General features: G+C 42.8%; 1 protein-coding gene across 1 annotated transcript in view; it reads left to right on the top strand.

The window, feature by feature from the left end:
- The first annotated feature begins 1,670 nt into the window (after positions 1-1,670).
- LOC122927090 (keratin, type II cytoskeletal 3-like) overlaps positions 1,671-26,763 on the top strand; it is a 72,572-nt gene continuing 47,479 nt past the window's right edge. The window contains exon 1 of the mRNA XM_044278671.1: positions 1,671-1,748. The gene's annotated coding sequence lies outside the window, so the exon portion shown is untranslated. The remainder of the gene's footprint in view (positions 1,749-26,763) is intronic.

Here is a 26,763-nt window from a genome sequence, read left to right as displayed (position 1 = left end):
TGTATAAGAAAATAATAAAGTTACAACATAAACAAATAATTGCACATAATACATATATGCTTCCAAATAAACCAGTGGCGTCCAGGTTTGATCACCAGTGGAAAAAAGCAGCACATACCATATGTCCCAGGAATGCAAATTTTGCCCCGATGCGTTTCTCTGAACCGTTCTCTGGGGTCAATTCATCAGGGGAGCACATAGAACAAAAAAACTCCAAAAAGCAAATAATACAAAAATGGAGGCAATAATATGTGTGCGAATCAGGTTAAACTATTTGCACTATATTTGGTCCCAAATTTGTGGGAATTGTTATTCTTTCTGGCCATGAGATTTACCATTATCACACGCCTCCCAAGTGTCCCTCTTTTTGACCCAAGTCCCTCTGTCCCTCTTTGATCCTTAAATATCCCTCTTTCTGACCTGGGGAATTAATGCATAAATGTGAAATACTAAATTGCTCCTTACTAAAGTGTCTGTATAGTTTTTATCTGTATTTTATACCATAACTTCATTATTTTGTGCAATTTGGACTTTAAAATATCTATAATTTTCTCATTTATGAAGCACAAGAAAAAAAATTGTCCCAGGAACTTGTACTCATCTAACGATCCCCAGCTGCCACAGTTCTGACAGAGCGGAGTTAGAAGCGTGGCCTAGTATGAAAAAAACTGCACCTAAAACCGTTATGGGGGCCGCACATATTGTCCCTCTTTGCGATTTTTAAAGGTTGGGAGGTATGTTATCATATGGGCATTTTTTAAATAGTTTAATCTGATTCGCACACATATTATTGCCTCCATTTTTGTATTGTTTGCTTTTTGGAGATGGTTTTTGTTATAGGTGGTCCCCTGATGAACTGACCTCAGAGAAACGCATCGGGACACAGTTTGCATTCCTGGGACATGTGCTCCTTTTTTCCACTGGTGATCAACCTTGGACGCCACTGGTTTATTTGGGAGCATATATGTATTATGTGCGATTATTTTTGTTGTAACTTTATTCTTTTCTGATACATGCATTGACTTCTGACATTACTGTTGGACTGTAGTCATATTAGTTCTGTTCTCGGGTGGCGGAATCTATCCCTTGTCAGGGACATATAGGGCCTATTAGGAGGTTCCTGACACGGGATCGTCCCTATCGGGCCGGTCATTCCGTTTTCCTAGGCAGGGCCTATAGCTTGATAGGGCAAGTGTGAGGGTGAGATATTGTTCCTTTCCTTGTCCCACCAAGCCTTATTGTTAATTGCTTTTTATGGGCACAATCTGGGTGAGTAATGGTTAGATGGTTAGGATTTACAGTGGTGAAGGTACTCTGTGAGTATATTATAACTAAATTACACTAGTGACTACCTGACATCGGATTTCAGAACTGTGATAAATACAACTATTTTACAGCACCAAAGTTCGGGTCCCCATTGATTTCTATGGGGTTCGTCCGAACCTGTTGAACCTGAACATCCACGGGTCCGCTCATCCCTAATGACGTAATGTCTCTGGGGACTTGAGGAAGGAAAAAAAAAAGTTGTTTCCTCAGGCCAAAACAGGCCTTGTTGTTAAGGGGTTAACTACGTCCCCCCCCCCTTCTCTGAGTCTTCATCTGCTGTGATAGAGAAGCCAGCGCCCATCATGTACGTCACTAAGAATTGGCTGTAGTGAGACGTCCGGGCAGGAGACGCTTACACAATCCTCACTCTTCCATTATTATCGGAAAATATTCCTGACATCCCGGAGCTCCACATGCAGCAGGTATGTAGCTATATCTCCCCCCACATATCAAGTCACCTGCTACTTACCTTATGAGAGTTACCTGAATGCATCACCATGACCTGAGAATCTCAGACTATTCCTTATCATACATGGAAAGGTCGGGGGGGGGGGGGAATAATATTAACCCCATCCTGTCCATCCCTTTTGTCTCCCTCAGTATATCTGCTAATCTGCCGTTACTTTATAATCATCCAGTCTTTACCCTTATCTCTCCACCACTGATCATAGCGGTGTCCTGACAGAGCAGAACTGCAGTATAAATCATGGCTGACTGTGGTTATATCAGTAGTAATAAGTCAGAGCAGCTAGACTTCTAGTATTTTCTTTTTCTTCCGACAGGCTTTATAAGTTAGAATGACTTGTACAAGAAATTTCCAGCATTAAAGGGGGTTTCCAAGATTCAGGCATTGATGACCTATCTTCAGGATAGGTCATCATAACAGATCGGCGGGGCCCCCAACCAATCAGCCGTCTGAGGAGGTCGCGGTTGTGCTTGTATAACTACAAAGGGAAGGTGGAGTTTTCTTTCCTGATAACCCCATTGTCTAAATTTCACCGTCATCCCATCTAATCTCATATCTCTCTCTTCGGGGGTGGGTAAAAATCCATTAAACCCTTAATAAGTAACGCGAATAAGGGATGGCTCTTTTGGTTTTGGAGCGTGATTACTTGACAACAATAATAGGCTATTACGATCTATCAGGGGTGGACTGGGAACCTAAAGTGGCCCTAAAAAAAAACCTAAATGTTGCCCCATGTTGTAGGTGGTTCCAGAGTAACAGAAGACGGGTCAACAGAAGTAAGCTGGGCCTGCAATACCACAGTGCAGCACAAAATACCGCCCCTGCAGAACCAAATATCACAGTGCTGCCCTCGCCACAGTATTGAACTTTATCGCAGCTGCACGCTAATCATGTAGCTGCAGAGTGGGGGGGCCCGCTGTCAGTGACAGCAGGGCAACCCTGACAGAAGGCAGGGACAGTTCCCAGGTGTCCTTGCCTTCTAGATCGCTGTATACACAGCGCTCACCGAGCGCTGTGTATACAGTTCAGTAAGCTCTATGCGACCGCCGGGGCCGGAAGAGTGCAGGAGCTGCCGGGTCTTTCACAGACCTCGCTTAGCCCTGCAATGAGGCTGTACAGTGCTGTATACTGCTGTACAGCCTCTCTGGGGGGTGTATTTCCCCTGTAATTGGGGTACTATGTCAGCCCCAGTTACAGGAAAAATCAATAGTGAAAAAAAAATAAAAAATGAAGTCAAATGTCTTGTATGACCTTATGGGGGACACAAAGTGTAAAATAAAAAATAAAGTGTTTTATAAAATTATAAAAAAAAATTGTAAAAAAGGTTTCACATGTAAAAAAAAAAAAAAAACACAATGAAGTAATAAAAAAAAATATATGTAAAAATAGAAAAAAAAAAAATAGACATATTTGGTATTGCCGCGTCCGTAACGACCGTCTCTATAAATATATCACATGATCCACCCCGTCCGATAAACACCATAAAAAATAAAAACTGTGTAAAAAAATGCCATTTTTGTCACCTTACATTACAAGAAGTGCAACACCAAGTGATCAAGAAGGCATATGTCCCACAAAATGGTACCAATAAAACCTCATTCTGCAAAAAATATGCCCCTAAATAAGAAAATCGCAAAAAAATAAATTAAATAAAAATATAGCTCTCAGAACATGGAGACATTAAAATATCATAAAAAATGATATTATTGTGTAAAACTTAAATAAATTAAAAAAAGTATACATATTAGGTATCGCTGAGTCTGTAACAAACTGCGCTATAAAAATACCACATGACCTTACCCCTCAGGTGAACATCGCAAAAAAAAAAATATATATATAGCTCTCAGAACATCATCAGGAGACATTAAAATATCATTTTTTTGGTTTAAATAAGTAAATAAAAAAGTATACATATTAGGTATCACCGCGTCCGTAAGAACCTGCTATATAAAAATATCACATGATCTAACCTCTCAGGTGAGCACCGTAAAAAAAAATAATAGAAACTGCCACAAAAAAGCTATTTTTTGTCATCTTACATCACAAAAAGTGCAATGGCAAGCGATCAATAAGTCATATGCACCCCAAAATAGTGCCAATCAAACTGTTATCTCATCCCACAAAAAATGAGAGCCTACCTAAGACAATCGCCCAAAAAATAAAAAAAAATATGACTCTCAGACTATGGAGACACTAAAACATGATTTTTTTTTGTTTCAAAAATATTATTATGTATTGGATGTATTACTATCTATTATAAAAATAGAGAAATTGAAATTTGAAAATGTGCAAATTTTTCGCAATTTTTGGTAAATTTGGTATTTTTTTATAATTAAAAATGAAATTTTATGACTCAATTTTACCACTGTCATAAAGTACAATATGTGACGAGAAAACAATCTCAGAATGGCCTGGATAAGTAAAAGCGTTTTAAAGTTATTACCACATAAAGTGACACAGGTCAGATTTGCAAAAAATGGCTCTGTCAGGAAGGGGGAAATGGCCCGGATGTGAAGTGGTTAATGACCCATGTGTCCAAAAAACAGATTCTCTTGAGATCAAATGAAGTGTAAACTGAAGGTCCTCCCCCCCAGAATTTAAATACTTCGTAAAAATATTTAGCATAACTTTACAATTAGACTAAAAATCTGCTCATCCTGATATCTTACAATTTTGAATGTTGAGGACATAGAGCAAGTGCCCCAGTCAAGGAGTGGAGGGTACCGTGTGTTACTTAAAAAAAAAAAAAAAAGATATGCTTTTTGGATCCATAGGCCTCAAACTATGTGTGGTGGTTGCCTGATTACTTCAATCCCTTGGGACCTTGGACACATGAGGATCGCCTCTGTGCCATAATTTAACATGCTATTGGAGCATCTGTGTCCGTTCCATAATTTATGTGACTATGTACTGAACCCAGGACTTCTCATTTAGGAAAATGGTGAGTTAACATTAGGCCTTTAATAAAATGTCTGGAATATGGAAGGGTTCAAAATAAAAAGACCTAGGCCTCGTCCTCCCAGAGCCAGAATGGGGGTAGTAGCAGCACCAGCTATACGGCCAGAAGTAGTAGTAGTAGTAATAGTAGTAGTAGTAGTGCAGTGTCCTGAAACACACTGCCTAATATTGTGATCGTGTTTCATGAAAATGTGCTTCTGCCCGAGTTCCCATAAAGTTGCATAGGGAGGGGGAGGTTCTAACAAACCTCCCAGGGCTGACTCTGCCCCGCTCTCTGAGAGGAGAAGAAGGAGGAGAGTGTGATGTCTGAGGAAAAGCTGCACCTCAGCAGCCATTTTGGAGAGTTATCTAAACTCCAGAGTTAGTTTCATGCACCAGCCCATAGAAGGGAAAGATTATAGAAGATACAGGCGACCCAGAGAGGGAGTGAGAATATTGGCAAAGGAAGGTAACTGTCGTTTATGAGGCTCCAGTCTCCTTTGCATTAGGTGGAGAGATTCTAAGCTACCAGCTGCCCACCATAACCAAAGACAAGAAGGCCACCTGTCAGGAGGTAGTATTCCTAGAGAGGATGCAGAAGTATATGACTATACAGTACAGCAGAGATAGTACATCCCTCCAGCCTGGAGAAACAAGGGATTGATTGTTATAGAGCAGGGTAGGCAACCTCCGACACTCCAGGTGTTGTGAAACTACAACTCCCAGCATGCACACTTGCTCTGCTCTTCTCATAACTCCCATAGAAATGAATGGAGCATGCTGGGAATTGTAGTTTCACAACAGCTGGAGTGCCGGAGGTTGCTGACCCCTGTTATAGAGGAAAACTAGCCCTTATGCAATTTTTGGAAACTAAACAGAACCATTGTAGAAGGTGCCATGCTGTAAATGACTTTTGCGCACATTGATGACCTTTGGATCAGCTTCAGTCAAGTACTAGGAATTTGTTAAGAGAACTGGTCTCCTTATTGTGCAAACTTATCACCTTTTTTCACCCAAGGGTGCTGGCGTCACGAACACCAGGGACCCTGCCTCCCCTGCACCTTAACCCATTCGCTACCAGCACAGTACATGTACGGTGCTGGAGCGATATGTAAACATGGCGCCCGCTTGTACGTGCAGCGGTCGCCATGGCCGGCAGGTCTCTGCTGTTTCATACAGCAGAGACCTGCGGCTAATTACAGTGACTGGCAATAATGCAGATTGTGGTAATTAAAGGCTTTAGATGCCATGATCAAGCGAGATCACAGCATCTAAATGCGCAAATACCCGGAAGCTCGCTCTTTCGGGCTTCCTACCGACACTGAACACTGTAAGCCTCGCTGATGAGGCTTTAAAGGGAACCTCTTAAAACCATCCCAAGCCGCCAGCAGTACCTGCGTGTAGCCAGCAGCGTGTTTCTGATGATGCCTTTCTTCCTGAAGGCAGATGTAGCAAAAGTACTGAAAACGTTTTAAAGGGCAGGGAAGGGGGTGTGGTTACCGTGACTTGAAGCAAGGAGGCCGCTGCCTCCTTGACTTCAAGCATGTGTGGAGAAGCGCGCCGGGCAGGGGATAAAACAATTTCAATACTTTTGCTGCATCTGCCTTCAGGAAGAAAGGCATAATCAGAAACACACTGCTGGCTACACGCAGGTACTGCTGGCGGCTTCGGATGGTTTTGGGAGGTGACAGGTTCCCTTTAAGTGTTCATGCTGCATTTCTTATTTTGGCCACAAGATGGCAGTCCAGGATAAGAAATGAGCAACTTCTAGTTTAAATGTAATTTTGAAAATCCCTGACAGAACAAAATCAAAAATTAAAAGACATTATTTATAGGCTCATATATGAGCTTCAAAATCATCACAAAAAATTTAAAAAAGTTTAAAAATATATCAAAAATAAAAAAAATATAAAAGTTTAAATCACTCCCCTTTCCGTATAATTAAAAATAAATACCTAAATAACAATAAATATAAACATCATGGGTATCATCGCGACCAAAAACGCCCATACTATTAAAATATAAAGAAAATTTCCAATACGGCAAATGGCGTAACGGAAAAAAGGGTTAAAATGGCCAATTTGCCATTTTTTCATTGCTTATCTTACCCCAATTTATTTTATAAAATGTGAACAAAAAGTCACACACACTCCAAAATGGTATCAATAAAAACTACAGATTTTTCAGTAAAAAATGAGCACCTAAACAGCTCAGTAGACATAAGTATAAAAAAGTTATGGGGGTCAGAATATGGTAATGTAAGATTTATTTTTATTTTTTTTAGCAAAGTTTACATTTTTATTTACACTATTTAGACATAAAAAACCCTACACATATGGGGTATCGTTGAAATCGTACTGACCCAGAGAATGAAGGGCATGGTTCACTTTTGCTGTAAACAAAACGCAGTGGGTACAAAATCCGTAAAACGGTGGAGGAATTGATTTTTTTTTCCAATTCCAACCCATTTGGAATTTTTTTACCGCTTCCCACTACATTTTATGTCAAAATTTATGGTGGCATTAGAAAGTAAAACTTGTCCTGCAAAAAAAAAGCTCTCATACAGCTATGTGACCATAAATATAAAAAAGTTATGGCTCAAGGGAAATAGGGAAAAGGAAAACGCAAAAATGAAAAAACCTCCGGTAGCCTAAGGGTTAAAAACCCATTTCACCAAGGACACCTCAACCACCATCTGGCGGGAGTCCCTGGACAACAAAGTGTGCCCTGAAGGAACTGGTGCTGTCCTTCTATTCACTGCACGCCGGCCCAGGGAGCTCTACAGAATTGTGAGTAAACTGCTACACCCATCAGCCCACCATAACTCACACATACGGCCCCTGCGGCCCAGTCGCTGCAGTAGTAGTAGTAGTAGTAGGCTGTGGCGCCCCGTCAGTTCTAGTTACGCCACTGACCGGATTCTGTGGGAAAATTAAACTGGCCAGCATTCTCAATCAGAAAAAATCTGTCCTCCATCTCTTGGTCTTCGTTCTGACAGCCAACCTGTATCCCCAAGCAGTACAGGTCCTTGTCATCATCATCAGCTGCTTCTTCTCCTGTTCAGACTCCTCTTTCTTGTCTTCAGCTCCATCATAAGACATCCATAACTGAATGTGTAGCCATGACAAAACTATTCTCGACCAGCAATTAGCTTATGTGTAAGCTGAACCCCCAGCTGGCCAAGTAACACTTAGTTGGGGTAAATGGGGCGCACTTCTGCACCTTCACCTAAATTTAATGTTTCCCGACTAGGGCCTGGGTGGTGTGGTAATAAGAGAACCACTGCTATATGGAAGATTTGAATCATCAGTGGCAAACTTCCGTGCCTTTGCCTAAATTGTATTTTTTGGGGCTGTGGCTTGGGTGGTGTGCTGGGAGTCTTGGCCAGGCAAGCAAGAATACCGCTGCTATGTGGAAAACTTGACTCGTCTGTCTGCGAACATCAAGCATTTTTTTTTAAAACTCATTTTCATGTTTGCGCCTTTCCTAAATTTAATTTGCCTGGTGCCTGGCCACGCTGGTGTGGTGGGAGTCTTGAAACGCGCCACAGTATATGTTGTCTGCCATTGATGTCTGATTTTATGGAAGCTAAATAAAAGCAATTGCACGTGGAGCTGGAACCTTTTTTTTTTTATCTTGGGCAAGCACTTATACCGCTGCTATATAAAAAAAATTAATTAGCCACTCCATAAATGTGGTGCGGTGTGTTTTTGAACTTTCTGTATGTTAATGCCATGTTAATATGCCTTTACCCACAGCCATGTACAGCACAGACCAAAAGTTTGGACACACCTTCTCATTCAAAGAGTTTTCTTTATTTTCATGACTATAAAGGCATCAAAACTATGAATTAACACATGTGGAATTATATACATAACAAACAAGTGTGAAACAACTGAAAATATGTCATATTCTAGGTTCTTCAAAGTAGCCACCTTTTGCTTGGATTACTGCTTTGCACACTCTTGGCATTCTCTTGATGAGCTTCAAGAGGTAGTCACCTGAAATGGTCTTCCAACAGTCTTGAAGGAGTTCCCAGAGATGCTTAGCACTTGTTGGCCCTTTTGCCTTTACTCTGCGGTCCAGCTCACCCCAAACCATCTCGATTGGGTTCAGGTCCGGTGACTGTGGAGGCCAGGTCATCTGGCGCAGCACCCCATCACTCTCCTTCATGGTCAAATAGCCCTTACTTTCAAAGTTTTCCCAATTTTTCGGCTGACTGACTGACCTTCATTTCTTGAAGTAATGGTGGCCACTCATTTTTCTTTACTTAGCTGCTATTTTCTTGCCATAATACAAATTCTAACAGTCTATTCAGTAGGACTATTGTAACGGGGTTCCGAAGGTGCACTCGGTCCCCCATTACCCGCAGACCTGTTGCTTAGCTTTGGGAATGAGGATCTGTGTTTGACCTCATTCCCAGGGCGGCGTTACTAGCTGGGTGGCTCCCTGCTCCTAAGTCTGCCTTGAGCGCCGAGCTGATCACTCGGTGCTCGACTGGTTGGTCTGTCGGTCATGTGACGCTGGCTACGTCACATGACCCTCACTCCCCACTATAAATACAGGCAGCCTGCTGGCCACAGGTTGCCTGTTAATTTAGGTTCCACCTGTGATTTGGTCTTTCCTGGCGTACTTACCTCCTGCTGAATTCCTGAAGATCCTCTGCCTGCTCCTTGTGTACTTTGCTGCTCTCCTGGTATTTATGACCCCGGCTTCTCCTGACAATTCTCTGCTTGCTCCCTTTGTACTTTGTAGCTTTCCTGGTATTGACTCGGTCCGTTCACATCCTGTTGTTTGTCTGTCTGTCATCCCTGCACTTATTCCAAGTTAGGGATTGCCGTCCAGTTGTCCCCTGTCATTAGGACTCGCGAGGCAAGTAGGCAGGGCCAGGGGTAAGGGTGGAGTGCAGTGGTCACTTCCCTTCCCCCTGTGTGTGTGTGTACGCGACCGTTACAACTATCAGCTGTGTATCCACCTGACTTCTCCACAACGCAACTGATGGTCCCAACCCTATTTATAAGGCAAGAAATCCCAGTTATTAAACCTGACAGGGCACACCTGTGAAGTGAAAACCATTTCAGGGGACTACCTCTTGAAAATCATCAAGAGAATGCTAAGAGTGTGCAAAGCAGTAATCAAAGCAAAAGGTGGCTACTTTGAAGAACCTAGAATATGACATATTTTCAGTTGTTTCACACTTGTTTGTTATGTATATAATTCCACATGTGATAATTCATAGTTTTGATGCCTTCAGTGTGAATCTACAATTTTCATAGTCATGAAAATAAAGAAAACTCCTTGAATGAGAAGGTGTGTCCAAACTTTTGGTCTGTACTGTATGTCAGAGTCACTGATATTATTTATTGTTTGTTCATTGCGTTCTACAGCGGGGGAGGGAAAAAGCAAAAATTCATAAAAATTTACAAAAAGAGAGGGTGTTATATACCAATTTCCAGGACAATTAGAGCAACTTTGGTTCGGGTAGAATTGATTTTTACTTTTTGTAAAAATTTGACTGAACCTAAAGCGAACTGAATTTCATAATGTTCACCCTTCTCTACATTGAACCTAAAGTGGATCCATTAAAGGGGTTATTCCATGACAAATGGAAAAAATGGAAATCAGAGATCATATAGAAAATGGCAATCTCTCCCTAACACAGCTAGAACCAGCCCTGTACCTCACATGGATCCAGAGATCTTCACATTCATTGCTCTGCTAGATTTATATCAAGATTTATTTCAAGCTGACAGAAGAATGAAACTGAACATGTGCGCCGGACAAAGAAATAAGAAAAGGAACAGACAGCAGGAGGCGCTATACAGATACATGTTATTGAATAACTCAGTGGCTATGCTAAAAATTTTAATTACATGCAATTACAAAAGGACGCAACTCCAGGAGCTGGTTTGAAAACTGTAGAATATTTTTTCTTGGGACAACCTGCTTTAATGGATATACAACGTTGTTAGTGATTTTTTTTTCATGGAAAATTGTCATGGTAACTTGGTGCCAGCAGGTATATTTAATGGGTGTATATTCACTTTTGGGAATGTGTCCAAGCCGAAACACGTAAAATCTATACATATTGATATGATCAAGTCACAAGCTTCATGGAAGCGACTGCCGGTCTCTTTGTAACTTTGGATTTGGAATGCCTTTCCTAGACGCGAGCATAAGGATATATGTAGGGCCAACTGAAGTGGATTACAGTATCCTGAGGATAGGTAATCAATATCTGAATCTTGGAAACCCCCCAAGTTGATTGCATTTGCATGACTGAAGCTATTAGGTGTGATTAAACGGCCTCGGGAGAGGTGTTAGAACAGCATTGTAAGTGGATGCAGCTAAGATGAAGTCACTGATGCATTTGCTTATAGTGTATATAAATCAAGGTGATCTTAAGCAAAAATCAGAGTAGCTCTTTCCCCCCATGGTGTCTGATTTAGGACAGAATAGCCAGCTGTTCGTTCTCTCTATTAGCTTCCCCCCCCATGGGTCTATTCCAGGTCCCCATGTTGTTTGGAAAGAGGAATCCTGCACAAGTGCTTGTCACCCAGTAGTAAAGTCAGTGGGAAAGTGATCCCTAGTTCCACCTGTGTAGTAGAGATGTCCGGTTTTGAACAAATCGTTCTTTTGAATCGATTCCTTTCACTGAACTGGAGGAGTCGATTCCTCTGACTGAGCTGATCCGCTTGAAGCAGCTCGGTAGTGTGACGTAGCAGAGACTCTAGCAGGTCTTGTGTAACATGATCCTAGATTGAAGGCCCTCCCAACCCACCCCGGCCTGCAACCATTTTAATTATATTAATTACCCCTCCAGTCCTGAGTTTTCTTCACCCCCTGGATGCTTGTTTTTCTTTTCCAGCTCAGCCGACTCAGCAAGTGAATCGAAGATTCGATTCATGAATCTGTTCTTCTGAATGAACTGATTCAAATGTACCGATTCATTTAAAGGATTCGAACTTCCCATCACTACTGTGTAAACACGAACTGTATTGTGTACAGTTACATAATCTATTATCTGTATTCTCCTCTCGTTTTTCCATGGTGTCAACCTTTTCAGGGTGTGGGATGGCAGATTATTGATCCCTGTTATCACTCATATCAGGATGGGGAGAAACTGACTGTAAGGTGGATGAATACCATGTATTGTCTTCTGTTATCAGCCAGTCCAGGATATGGAGAGGACAACAATAGGATGTGGAGTATAGTTCATTATCCTCTGTGTTCAGCCAGATCCAGTGCCCGCAATCTATCATTGAGTTTTACAATTTCACCGCAATAAACTTCAGATTACCAATTACCAACCAACAGTTTTAAGGACGCTATATCGCTTGCCAGGAACCGGCTTACACTCAGGAGGGAGAGCATGTCCATCCTGGACTGCCGCAGACTTATCCACAGTCTGCTGCGGGACTACAACATCTTGGACATCGACTAAGAAGAAGAGGACTAAACCCCTCGTCTTCCCCCTCCTTCCCCTGCTTGTTTCTGTCCTCTCCATAAAGCTTCGGGCATGTGATCTCCTCTGCCTACCCTCTCCTTACCACCCCTCATCACTGTCTAAATGCTTTGTTGGAAGGTTTGTGATTGAATAGGTAGGCTAGTGTAGCATGCATTGTGTTGTATAGTGTAGGTTAGCCTGTGCGTTACATAACAATACCATGCTATGTAAGACGATTGTAAGTATTTATAAAGTGCTGCCTTGTGGCCTGCGCTGCGTCACAGTACTAAGTATGTATGTTTGACGATTTGATTGTAATAAAGGCGCTTTCAATAAAAAAATAAAGATTTAGCTTTTTCTCCTAATTAAATACCCTGGAGAAATGTTTTATTGGTGTGCACCCTGACACCCAGCACCTAAGACACATGGACGCGAGCCTCTGCCTAATTACTGGCCCCTCACCCAAAATTACAGCAATCCAGTGATTGGGAAACATCTGAAGGAGAATGTAACAAGCTTTACCCCTCTACCTCATCAGCACCGGTATTTTAGTTTTCGCTTTGGGGCCCCATGTCCACTATGTACCAATCTTCAGAAGAATCCAGGACTCCATATCTTGTATATGAGGTGATGTACGTGTGTATATGAGGTATTTAAGTATCTACTATTTATACAGGACATCCCAGGAACTCTGGACCTGTTCAAACCCAACTTCAATGACAGAGCATGCCTCCACCATCCCACCAGAACCAGCTCTATAACCCCAGGGCGGTGGTGCCCCCAGGACTGGAGAGCCTTGTAGGGGTAAGAAATCCTATGTGACAGTCATCCCTGTACATTATAGGGTGGAGATTGGTTTACACTTATATATTGGCCAGATGGGGGGTGAAAGGGCATTCATGAATCTATTTCATGACACTGTTATTCCTTTATCTATAGGTAGAAGAGGTTATCCTCTAGAAAAAAGGTGAGAAAGTACAGTCTGGAGCCTTAATAATGCTGTCATCTAAATATCTATGTAAATCTCCACCTTTTCACACCAAGTCATTCCATTTCTAAAACATATCACTCACCACATATTCAACTTGTTTCTGGTTTAGAAGCCAGCAATAAGGGGGACTCAGGAGATTACCGCATACAGATATATACAGCCACCACTAGAGGCAGCTCAGGAGATCCTCATACAGATATATACAGCCACCACTAGAGGGAGCTCAGGAGATTACTACGTGCAGATATATACAGCCTCCAGTATAGGGAACTCTGGAGCTTACTGCATATAGATGTATACAGCCACCACTAGAAGGAGCTTAGGAGATTACTATCTATATACTCCAAAATTCTATGAGGGGTTTTCTCTGATAAAATAGCTGTTCCATTGAAATCCCCTATTCCATTTGGTGTCAGTCTCATAGGCTTCAGTTACCATGTGTCCATGATGTAATATCATCTGGCTGTGATGTCACTATATGAGATTACATGACCATGGACACAGTGTTACTGATGATCAACTTCAGACCATTAAAATTTTCATAAACACCCTATAATACCCCTTTCATTTCCCATTTAACTTCCTTAAAGGGGTTGTATCATCTCAGAGATTGCTGTCAATGTCTGTATCATCTCAGATATTGGGATATGCACCAATGTCTGATAGGTGCGGGTTCCACCTCTGGGACCTGCACCCATCTTTAGAAATTGAAATTAATGGGAAGTGCACTGCACTTTCACTTCTATAGGACTAGCGTAAATAGCCGAGCCAGTGCTGTCCCATAGAGATAAATGGAGAGCGCCCGTGAAATTTTCCTACCCTCGTCGCTTCCTGTTGTGATGCGGCCGCACCGCATTTTTGAAATCCTGCACGTGGTTGGACGTACCTGTGATGGGTTGCTATAGGTGCGGTCATTGTAGCTTCTGTAGTTTCTTGTCACAAGGAAAAACTTTTACGGGTGAACCCAACGTCTACCACGTGCGGGATTTCATAAACTGTCGCACCACTGGCGTGGTCTACCTAATAACCTGTGTTTGTGGACTGCGCTATATCGGCAAGACCTTCAGGGAACTGCGTAAGCGCATGGGTGAGCACATTAGTGATATCCGAAACAGCAGGGACACTCCCGTAGCGTGCCATGTGCAGTCTTCCCACAATGGACGTATCTCTTTCATCACTTTCATGGCCATCGAACATGTTAAGAAACCCGTGCGAGGTGGCGATTGGAACAGGCACATTCTTCAAAAAGAATGTTGGTGGACGTTTACCTTGAATACAGTTACCCCTTATGGCCTTAACGAGCAATTGAATTTTGGTTGCTTTCTGTGACCCCTATTTGTTCCTTGCCGGTCCCGTGGTTCTTCTTCCTGTTAAGTAATACTTCCCTTTAATTTTGGTCTACATAGAGGGATATCTTACACATATTGTTATATCCCTCAGCATGCTTGGAGAAGGGTAATCGGGGGTTGTGGTCTTCCAGCACCAGTGAGAAGTTTTCTCCTCCTTGTTTCCTCCTCTTTTGTTGTTGTGTTTTAGGCTCAGCCACACACTGACTGTAGCAATTATACAGTTATTCCCTAGCCAGTTGGGGCAACCATCTTTACGCCCCGTGTCCCCTGAAGAATCTTGGGGCTTATGTTGAGGAAACGCGTCGGGACACTTGAGTATTTTCCTGTTTCACCTGATTGGGTCTGGTTGGGGTTTTCTTTTTCCTACAGCCGTAATCAATGTGCGGTTACAACTCTGTATTACCTTTTGTATACCTGGCCTCTTTATCGCTGGTTAGGGCCTTATTAGGGCTTTCAGCGTAGGATCAGAGTTCCAGTCTAGGCCCCCCCTTGCTGGGCTTTTTGGACCCCGTCCTTTGGATACATTAATAGGGTGGACTAGGACAAGTAGGGATTTATTAGGGTCAGTGTACTCACCATGACAATACCCTACTCTATCCCTCACGCTTTTATTCTTGCCTAGCCCACCACTAGCACCAACGTTGATACCCCAGCCTTACATGGTATCGGCCTTGATACCAGGCTGAGGGTGTGTATGTTTTAAATGTTTGTCTGTCTGTAGGGGCTTTTTTATCTCCTGTTGAATTAAAAGTGATATTTTATTCTAGTTTACTGCCCCCTTACGATTAGTTTTTTTGCATCCTCTGGAGCAGTATTCAGGTGGGCTCGACTGCCTTTCCTGTTTGACCCTCTTCTTTTGTCTTTATAACCTAGAGTCAGACGACAAAGGGAAGTGCAGCATACAGAAGAAGCTGAGTTAAACAGCCAGCCTGTCAGTACAGCAGATTCAGAGAGAAACAGATATAGCGTGGAGATATAGAGTGGAGTTTGCCTGCCAGTTTCATGCTAAAGCCTGCTGGAACCAAGACAAAGCCTGTAAACTGTTTGAAGAAACGTTTATTCAAGTAAAGCTGCCATTGAACTTCATCTCAAGATCTGGACTCAAGTTATTCTTTTATCCCTCAATGAAGCAGATGAGGGGGATGTCAGTCCAGGGACAGCACTGCTGCAGCCGGACCCTTCCTCGGCCAGTCAGGGGAATGTCATCTCCAGTAAGCAGGGGACCAGGAGAGCAGGGCAGGCCAGACAGGTGCTGGTAGTGGGAGACTCAATTATTATGGGTACAGATAGGGCGATCTGTCACAAAGACTGGGATTGTCGAACGGTGTGTTATCTTCCTGGAGCTCGAGTTCGACCTGAATCAGGTTGACAGATTACTGGGAGGGGCTGTAGAAAATCCAGCGGTCATGGTCCATATCGGAACCATTGACAAAGTTAGATGTAGGTGGAGTGTCCTTAAACATGATTTTAGGGATTTAGGTCACAGGCTTAGGACAAGGACCTCAAAAGGTAGTATTTTCCGAATTATTACCTGTACCATGAGCCACACAAGAAAGGCAGTGGGAGATTAGGGAGGTTAACAAGTGGCTCAAGAACTGGTGTAGAAAGGAGGGGTTTGGGTTCCTGGAGAACTGGGCCGACTTCTCTGTCGGCTACAGGCTCTATCGTGGGGATGGGCTGCACCTGAATGGGGAAGGGGCAGCTGTGTTGGGGGAGAAGATGGCTAAAAGGTTGGAGAAGTGTTTAAACTAGGTACTAGGGAGAGGGTAATTATGTTATAGGAGGGGAAGATAGAGACCGTGGGCAAGGTAAGGGGGACTGGGGAAGAATGGAAGGAGGGACTAGAACAGTTCAGAAGGAAAGGTTTAGGGTAAAAAATATACACAAACCTCTTAATTGTATGTATACTAATGCCAGAAACCTGACTAATAAAACTGGTGAACTGGAATTGATGTGTGACGTGTGAGGAGGACTACGAAATAGTGGGAATAACTGAGACACGGCTGGAGGATAGCTATGACTGGGCGGTTAATGTACCAGGGTTACAGTCTGTTTAGAAAGGATCGTCAAAACCGGAGAGGGGAAGGGGTTTGCCTTTATGTAAAGTCATGTCTAAAGCCCACAGTCCGAGAAGATTTAAGTGAAGGACATGAACATGTAGAGTCACTGTGGGTAGAAATACATGGAGGCAAAAATAATAACAAAATACTAATAGGAGTTTATTATAAACGACCTAATATACCAGAGTCCACAGAAAATCTGCTACTAAACGAGATAGACAAGGCAGCAAATCATAATGAGGTGGTTATTATGGGGGACTTCAACTACCCAGATATAGACTGGGAAACTGAAAGCTGTACATCTCATAAAGGAAACAGGTTCTTGACAATAACCAAAGACAATTTTCTTTTCTCAACTGGTTCAGGACCCGACTATAGGGACAGCCATACTGGACTTAGTATTAACCAATAGACCTGACAGAACAACAGACGTGCAGGTTGGGGGACACCTGGGAAATTGTGACCATAAACTAATAACCTATTAATTGTCATTCAAAAAAGTGTTTCTTCAGGGAGGAACAAAAATACCAAACTTCAAAAAAGCTAAATTTAGCCAACTAAGAGAGGCCATAGGCGTAACTAACTGGGACAAAGTCCTCAAAAATTTAAATACAGCCAAAAAATTGAATATTTTTAAAGCATCCTAAAATCTAATTGTGAGAGGTACATACCTTATCGGAATAAAGGGTTAAGGAACAAGAAACAAACAAATGTGGATAAATAGAACTGTAAGGAAAGCAATAAATGACAAAAAGAAAGCATTTGAATCACTAAAACAGAAGGGGAGCCAGGAAGCACTAAAAAACTATAAGCAAAAAAATAGAATATGTAAAAACCAAATAAAAGCAGCAAAACTAAAGACTGCGAGATTAATTGCCAAAGAGAGTAAAACTAACCATGAAATGTTCTTCAATTATATAAATGGTAAAAAGTATAAATCTGAAGGTGTCGGCCTTCTACAGAGTAATGAGGGGGGAGTCGCAGAGAGCGACGAGGAGAAAGCAAAGCTATGAAATATTTTTTTCTCCAATGTATTCACTGAGGAAAATAAACTGTCAGATGAAATGCAGAATGTATAAGTAAATTCCCATTAAAAGTGCCCTGTCTGACCCAGGAAGAAGTACAGCGACGTCTTAAAAAGATAAAAAAAATTGACACATCGCCAGGACCAGATGGCATACACCCCCCGTATCCTAAGAGAATTAAGTAATGTCATAGCCAGACCCTTATTTCTGATATTTGCAGACTCTAGACTGACAGGGAATGTCCCACAGGATTGGCGCATAGCAAATGTGGTACCAATATTCAAAAAGCGTCCAAAAACAGAGCCCGAAAACTATAGGCCGGTAAGTTCAACATCTGTCGTGGGTAAACTGTTTGAAGGTTTTCTAAGAGATGCTATCTTGGAGGATCTCAATAAAAATAAGCAAATAATGTCATCTCAGCATGGCTTTATGAGGAATCGGTCATGCCAAACTAATTTAATCAGTTTCTATGAGGAGGTAAGTTCTAGACTTGACAGCGGCGAATCAATGGATGTCGTGTATCTGGACTTCTCCAAAGCATTTGACACTGTACCACAAGGTTAGTATATGAAATGAGAATGCTCGGACTGGGAGAAAATGTCTGTATGTGGGTAAGTAACTGGCTGTCACGGATCGTGTTGCAGAAAGCTGGAACATATAAATAAACATCCGACTGGCTTGATCCCAAACTAAGGAGCATATGGGTGATCCCTATAAAACCCCTAGTGCTCTCCCTGACTGCTATGCCCATGCAAAGGTCTTTATGGTAGACGATTGCATGCCCACGTACCTGATACTGTGTGACACCTGAAAACCCTATAATAGTGAAGGGACACGACCACCGGCTCCCTGCACGTAATACGGACGGAGTCAGGGTCACCTAGAATCAAGCCAGCAAGGAAACACAAATAAAGGAAAAATACTTTTCTGAGGAATCAGCAGTAGCAGCCTCCAGCAGTGAACAACTCATCCAGGAAGAAGTATAAACCGCAAAGTGAGGCAGTATGGGAGGGAATATAAAGGGAGACAATTAGTGTAAATAGGTGACAGCTGGGAGAAGGAAAGGAGATGACAAAGTGAAACCAAAACAAAGAACTCTCATGCAAGAGGTAGAGAAGAACGTCTAACAGACCTTCTCACAGGACTGGCGGTGACACTGGCTCAATGATATAAAACAAAGGGTGGTTATTAACGGTACACACTCAGATTGGGTCACTGTCACTAGTGGGGTACCTCAGGGGTCAGTATTGGGCCCTATTCTCTTCAATATATTTATTAATGATCTTGTAGAAGGCTTGCACAGTAAAATATCAATTTTTGCAGATGACACTAAATTGTGTAAAGTAATTGACACGGAAGAGGACAGTATACTGATACAGATGGATCTGGCTTAGGCAGATAAGTGTCAGATGAAGTTTAACACTGACAAATGTAAGGTTATGCACATGGGAAGGAATAATGCAAGTCACCTGTACATACTAAATGGTAAAACACTGGGTAACACTGACATGGAAAAGGACCTAGGAATTTTAGTGAACAGCAAACTAAGCTGTAGAAACCAGTGTCAGGCAGCTGCTGCCAAGGACAATCAGATAATGGGTTGCATCAAAAGGGACATAGATGCCTGTGATGAGAACATAGTCCTACCACTTTACAAATCACTAGTCAGACCACACATGGAGTACTGTGTACAGTTCTGGGCTCCTGTAAACAAGGCAGACATAGCAGAGCTGGAGAGCGTTCAGAGGAGAGCAACTAAAGTAATAACTGGAATGGGGCAACTACAGTACCCTGAAAGATTATCAAAATTAGGGTTATTCACTTCAGAAAAAAGACTACTCAGGGGAGATGTAATTGCTATGTATAAATATATCAGGGGACAGTACAGAGATCTTTCCCATCATCTATTTATCCCCAGGACTGTGACTGTGACGAGGGGACATCCTCTGCGTCTGGAGGAAAGAAGGTTTGTACACAAACATAGAAGAGGATTCTTTACGGTAAGAGCAGTGAGACTATGGAACTCTCTGCCTGAGGAGGTGGTGATGGTGAGTACAATAAAGGAATTCAAGAGGGGCCTGGATGTATTTCTGGAGTGTAATAATATTACAGGTTATAGTTACTAGAGAGGGGTCGTTGATCCAGGGAGTTATTCTGATACCTGATTGGAGTCGGCCAGGGTGGGGAAAATTGGCTTCTACCTCACAGTTTTTTTCTGCCTTCCTTTGGATCAACTTGCAGGATGACAGGCCGAACTGGATGGACAAATGTCTTTTTCGGCCTTATACTATGTTACTGTGTTACTAATTCTTCCCCCTTTTTATTGCTTCGAAGCCAAAGCCTGGGGTACAGCGGTATCCAGGTAGGAGCACTTTGAAACATATAAAGAGACATTTTAGGCCGCACTATTCCTACACCTGGGACGCGTTATATAGAGGGCCCTGGGCGGAGGCGCCCATTGCAGATGGCATAGCCCTGCACTATAATGGAAGAACCAGTTTTATCTTTTCTGTAGGACTTCCTCTCTTCTATATACACCTCTGGCTCCATATACAAGTGTTCCATATTGCAGCTAGTATAAACCAATGCTGTACACAACACTACTAGTATGAGTATTAATGATTCTCGTTGTCTTAGTCATGTGTCCATCATCCCATCCCACTGGAAGGTCACTGTCCAGCTGGATTTCCTCCCTGTTGACCTTACCAAACCTTGTGATCATGTGTCCATTAGTGAGGTTGGGATACCTATGGACTATATACAGGGATGTGGACTCCACTTGGGTATATAGACAGTACATACAGTAATTGTCTCAGTGACATCCATCTCAAGATTCAGAGCCTTGAAAAATTAATCATACCCCTTGAACTTTTCCAGATTTTTTCACGTTACAACCACAAACTTAAATGTATTCTAATGGGATTTTTTTGTGCTAGACCAACACAAAGTAGTTAGTATGCGTGAAGGGAAAAGAAAATGATACCTGATTTTCAAAATGTTAAATAAATAAAAATCTGGAAAGTGTGGCGTGCATTTGTATTTAGGCCCCCTGAGTCAATACTTTGTAGGACCACCTTTCTCTGCATTACGGCTGCAAGTCTTTTGGGGTATGTCTCTTCCAGCTTTGCACATCTAGAGGCTAACATTTTTGCCCATTCTTCTTTGCAAAATAGCTCAAGCTCAGTCAGATTGGATGGAGAGCGTTTGTGAACAGCAATGTTCATGTCTTGCCTCAGATGCTTAATAGGATTTTGGTCTGGACTGTGACTGGCCATTCTAAGACATGAATATGCTTTGATCCAAACCATTCCATTGTAGCTCTGTCTGTATGTTTAAGGTCGTTGTCCTGCTGGAAAGTGGACCCCCACCACAGTCTCAAGTCTTTTGCAGCTTCCACCAGGGTTATCTCCAGGATTGTCCTGTATTTAGCTCTATCCATCTTCCCATCAACTCTGACCAGCTTCCCTGTTCCTGCTGAAGAAAAGCCATGTTTCATGGTGGGGATGGTGTGTTTAGTGTGATGGGCAGTGTTATGTTTGTGCCACAAATAGCACTTTGTATTTAGGCCAAAAAGTTCACTTTGGTCTTATCTGACCAGAGCACCTTCTTCCACATGTTTGCTGTGTCTCCTATATGACTTGTAGCAAATTGAAAATGGGACTTCTTATGACTTGCTTTAAAAAATAACTTTCTTCTTGCCACTCTTCCATAAAAGACAGATTTGTGGAGTACACATGTCCTATGGACAGATTCTCCCACCTGAGCAGTGGATCTCCACAGCTCCTTCAGAGTGACCATGGGCCTCTTGGCTGCTTCTCTAATTAGTGCTCGCCTTGCCTTGGCTGTCAGTTTAGGTGGACAGCTATGTCTTCATAGGTTTGCAGTTGTGCCATGCTCATTCAATTTTCGGATGATAGATTGAACAGTGCTCCGTGAGATGCTCTGAGCTTTGCATGTTTTCATTTTTTTATAACTGACCCTGCTTTACTGTTCTCCACAACTTTATCCCTGACCTGTCCGGTGTGTTCCTTGGTTTTCATGATGCTGTTTGATCACTAATGTTCATCAACAAACCGCTGAGGCCTTCACAGAACAGCTCTGGTTATACTGAGAATACATTACACACAGATGGACTCCATTTACTAATTAAATGACTTCTGAAGGCAATTGTTCCTACTGGATTTTATTTAGGGGTATCAGAATAAAGGGGTGTGAATAAAAATGCACACCACAGTTTTTTATTTATTAAAAAATTTGAAACCATGTATCATTTTCTTTTCACTTCACATATTCTTGTTACTTTGTGTTGGTTGGTCACATAAAATCCCCAAAAAATAAATTTTAGTTTGTGGGTGTAACATGAAAAAATTTGGAAAATTAGAGGAGTACGAATAAATTTCAAAGCATTGAATCTTGAGATGTTGTCACTGAGACAATTACTGTACGATTATGGCTAGAGATGATCGAATCTAAGTTGACGAAGTGGAATTCGATCTGAATTTCAGAAATTATTCGATTAGCACCGAATCAAAATTTCTTCACGCTCCGTGGTAACAAATCTAATTTTTTCCTAAAATGGCTGCTGCACATGTTAGGACATGGAGCAAAGAAGTCTGGGAACGAGGGGTCACCCCCAATGCCATGCATGCAGCCAATCAGCAGCCAGCCAGCCTTGTGATGTCACAGCCCTATAAATAGCCTCAGCCATCTTGGATTCGCCCATTTTCCAGTGTACTTAGTGCAGGGAGAGATGTTAGCAGGCGCTAGGGACAGTGCTAGGAAAGACTTGAGAACTTATATTTTGCTCAATAGAAGTTCATGGAAAGAGCATTAGAAGTGTAGGAAAAGGATAGGGAGGAATTATTCCACAGTATTGAAGCAGAACAGGGTTCAATAGGAGTATTTACAGACTGGGTAAGAGGAATAATCCTATTACACCTTGCTGCACTGACTGGGGATCCAAATTGTCATTATACTGCTCTGTAATTCCAGCAAACAGTTCTTGTTATTGCGGTCTAATTTGCCCTTGAGCGGTGCAGTTATATGTTCTAAAGCCCTTTTTGGCGTGTATTAGTGGCAAAAAAAATACCGTATTTTTTGCCCTATAAGACGCACTTCCCCCCCAAAAAAGGGGGAAAAATAGCAGTGCAACTTATGGGGCGAATGCTGCATTTTGCCGAATTTTCAATGATACACCCGCCGCGCGGCGTATCAGCTGAGAGGGAGGAGGGGCTGGGGGCCGGCATCTGCTTTTATAATGACAGCGGGGCCTGTGCAGTGACTGTTTTCTACTACACGGGCCCTGCTTACTGTATAATCGTATCTGTAATTGTAGGCATTGTTAATGTATAAAGATTCAGGGTAATCAGCGCCTGTATTTTTTACAAGCGCTCGTTATCAGAGAGGAGGGAGGAGGCAGGCCGGGAGGACGGGCGCTGGCAGCATGAGTCACTACGTCACGCGCCTGCGCCGCCCACTTTATGAATGAAGCAGGAGGCGTGGGCGCATGACGTAGTGACTCACGCTGCCAGCGCCCGTCCTCCCGGCCTGCCTCCTCCCTCCTCTCTGCTACTGAGCGCTTGTAAGTAATACAGGTGCTGATTACCCTGAATCTTTATATATTAACAATGCCTACAATTATAGATAAGATTATATACAGTGAGCGGGGCCCGTGTAGTAGAATACAGTCACTGCACAGGCCCCGCTGTCATTATAAAACCAGATGCGACCCCAACCCCCTGTATTGGGGGTCATTCACACTACGGGGACACTGTTATGGAGGGGATCTGTGGATGACACATAGCATAAGATGCTATATATGTGTCATCCACAGATCCCCCACACAGTGTCACCCACAGATCCCCCATAACATTGTCACCCACAGATCCCCCATAACAGTGTCCTCAACAGATCCCCCATAACAGTGTCCTCAACAGATCCCCCATAACAGTGTCCTCAACAGATCCCCCATAACAGTGTCCTCAACAGATCCCCCATAATAGTGTCATCCACAGACCACCATTAGTTCAAAACCCACCAAAAGCACACCTTTTGGTTAAAAATATTTTTTTTCTTATTTTTCTCCTCAAAAACCTAGGTGCGTCTATGGGCAGGTTGTAACGCACCTAGTTGATCAGTTAGGATCTCAACTGCGGAAGCAATGGACATCCACTATTATCCCACCACCCTTGTGGTTGGCTGTGGGATTCGCGGTTACTCAGTATGTACCCCAGGCGTCACTCTCAGTCTTAGGCGGAGAGTTTGGGGTAACAAAATCATTTACCGCTATCCATCTAATTAGTTTTACTGATGGTAAGGAGGGACTCTCAGAATTACAGGAGTCACGAGTTAGTATAAGCTTGTGCAACGTTCAGAGTTAGCATCTAGTATGCAATAGCTTCAGAGTTAGTATATAGCATGTCCTCAGTTTAGTATATAGTATGCCATAGGTTCAAGGTTAGTATATAGCATGTCCTCAGTTTAGTATATAGTATGCCATAGGTTCAGAGTTAATATAGCATGTCCATAGTTTAGTATACACTATGCAGTAGGTTCAGAGTTAGTATAGCATGTCCTCAGTTTAGTATATAGTATGCCATAGGTTCAAGGTTAGTATATAGCATGTCCTCAGTTTAGTATATAGTATGCCATAGGTTCAGAGTTAATATAGCATGACCATAGTTTAGTATACACTATGCAGTAGGTTCAGAGTTAGTATAGCATGTCCACAGTTTGGTATACACTATGCAGTAGGTTCAGAGTTAGTATAGCATGTCCACAGTTTGATATATACTATGCAGTAGGTTCAGAGTTAGTATAGCATGTCCACAGTTTGATATATACTATGCAGTAGGTTCAGAGTTTGTATAGCATGTCCACAGTTTGGTATATACTATGCAGTAGGTTCAGAGTTTGTATAGCATGTCCACAGTTTGGTATATACTATGCAGTAGGTTCAGAGTTAGTATAGCATGTCCACAGTTTGGTATACACTATGCAGTAGGTTCAGAGTTAGTATAGCATGTCCAGCGTATCGTCACAGGGAGCCGCTGCGGTCCAGGCTGTATTGTTACAGTACCCCCCCTTTAAGGGACCCCTCCGGGGTACCCCGCTAGGAGAGGGTCGGTTGGGAAATCTTCTATGGAACAATCTTTGGAGTCTGGGAGCATGAACGTTTTGCACATCTTCCCAAGAGTCATCCTGGGGACCATACCCCTTCCATCTAACGAGATACTGGATCTTCCCCCGTCTTCTTCTGGAATCAATGAGCTGCTCAACTTCAAACTCTTCTTCTCCTTGGACCTCTATCGGAGGCAAGGGTCGAGGGTCATTTGATGGGAACGGTCTAGGTCTAAACGGCTTCAGTAGTGACACGTGAAATGTGGGATGTACCTGTAATCGAGGAGGAAGGGTGAGTCTCACCGTGTTGGGGTTAATAATCCTTTCTATTGGAAAAGGACCCAGGAATGGTCTTCCCAATTTCTTGGAAGGTACCCCCAACCGAAGGTTTTTTGTTGATAACCAAACCAAGTCCCCGACCTGGTAGGGAGGACTTTCTCTCCTATGACGGTCGTAGTAACGCTTCTGTCTTTCTTTTGCCCGTTGAAGGTTGTCTTTTAGCGTCTTAAGGGTAGTTTGCAAAGTGGTCAGATAATCGTCTGTGGCTGGAACGTTTGTGGGAAGGCTGGTTTGAGGAAGAGACCTAGGGTGAAATCCGTAATTAGCAAAGAATGGAGTATGTAATGTGGAGGAATTCGTAGAATTATTATAGGCGAATTCAGCGAGAGGAAGTAGGCCCTCCCAGTCATCCTAGAGAAATGAGCAGTGACATCTGAGAAACTGTTCCAGACACTGATTCACCCTTTGTCTGCCCATTAGTTTGGGGGTGATAGGCGGTAGACATTCTGTGGTCGATTTGAAGTCTGGAACAAAGTGCTCTCCAGAATTTGGATACGAATTGCGAACCCCTGTCTGATATGACCTGGCTAGGAATTCCATGTAACTTAATAATATTAGACAGGAATACCACGGCCGTGTCCTTGGAGGAGGGTAACTTCTTGAGGGGCACGAAGTGTGCCATTTTAGTCAGCAAATCCACTACCACCATGATGGTGTTGTTTCCTCTGGAAAGGGGAAGTTCAACTATGAAATCCATCGAGACCCGTTCCCAGGGTCTGTTGGCGATGGGAAGACTCATCAGGCGACCATAAGGTCGGTTCCTGTCAGTTTTACATGAGGCACAGGTCTCGCACGTGGAAACGTATTCCTCAATTTGTTTGGTCATCTTTGGCCACCAGAATTTCCTGCGTATCAGGGTTGTGGTTTTAGCAATGCCGGGATGTCCCACGAGGGGTAAATCATGGCAAAGTTTGATCACCTGATTGGTGAGGGAGGGTGGTATATACAGTTGGCTGTCCTTGTAAAGGAGACCCTGTTGATTCTGCGAAAGACCAGGGGGGGTATTAGCATGGTCATTAATTAGAGCATCCTTGAGCTGGGTTTTCAACGTTATGGTGGCAAGGACGAGTTTCTTTGGTGGAATGATCCATGTGGGGGCCGTGTCTGAGGTGCGAATTTCAGCCAGTCGTGACAAGTGGTCGGCCTTCCCATTTTTTGAGCCTGGTCGGTATGTAATTTGGAAGTTAAACCTGTCAAAAAAAAAACTCCACCGTACTTGACGGCCTGATAATGTTTTATTGGTTTTCAGGTATTGTAGATTACGGTGATCCGTATAAATTGTGATGGGGTGTATTGATCCTTCTAGTAAATGCCTCAAATTTTCCAGGGAGCATTTTATGGCGAGGAGTTCCTTTTCGCCTATGGGGTAATTGAATTCTGCGGTATTTAGCGTCCGGGAGTAGAAGCCGATAGGATGTAACGGAGTTGAAAAAGAGCTTCGCTGGGACAGAACAGCTCCTATGGCTGCCTGGAATGCGTCTACTTCCAGCACGTAGTGATGGTTCGGATTTGGGAGAGTCAGTATCGGTGCCGTAGTGAACCTGTTCTTTAATAACTCAAACGCTGATTGGGCGTCCTTGGACCAAACGAACTTCGTGTTGACACTAGTTAAACGGGTTAGTGGCTTAGTGGTAGCGGAGAAATCCTTAATAAATTTCCTATAGAAGTTTGAGAACCCCAGGAACCGTTGAAGAGCTTTCCTGG

The sequence above is a fragment of the Bufo gargarizans genome, chromosome 2 (assembly GCF_014858855.1).
Source record: "Bufo gargarizans isolate SCDJY-AF-19 chromosome 2, ASM1485885v1, whole genome shotgun sequence".
NCBI lineage: Eukaryota > Metazoa > Chordata > Amphibia > Anura > Bufonidae > Bufo > Bufo gargarizans.
This window is presented reverse-complemented; position numbering and strand designations above follow the sequence as displayed.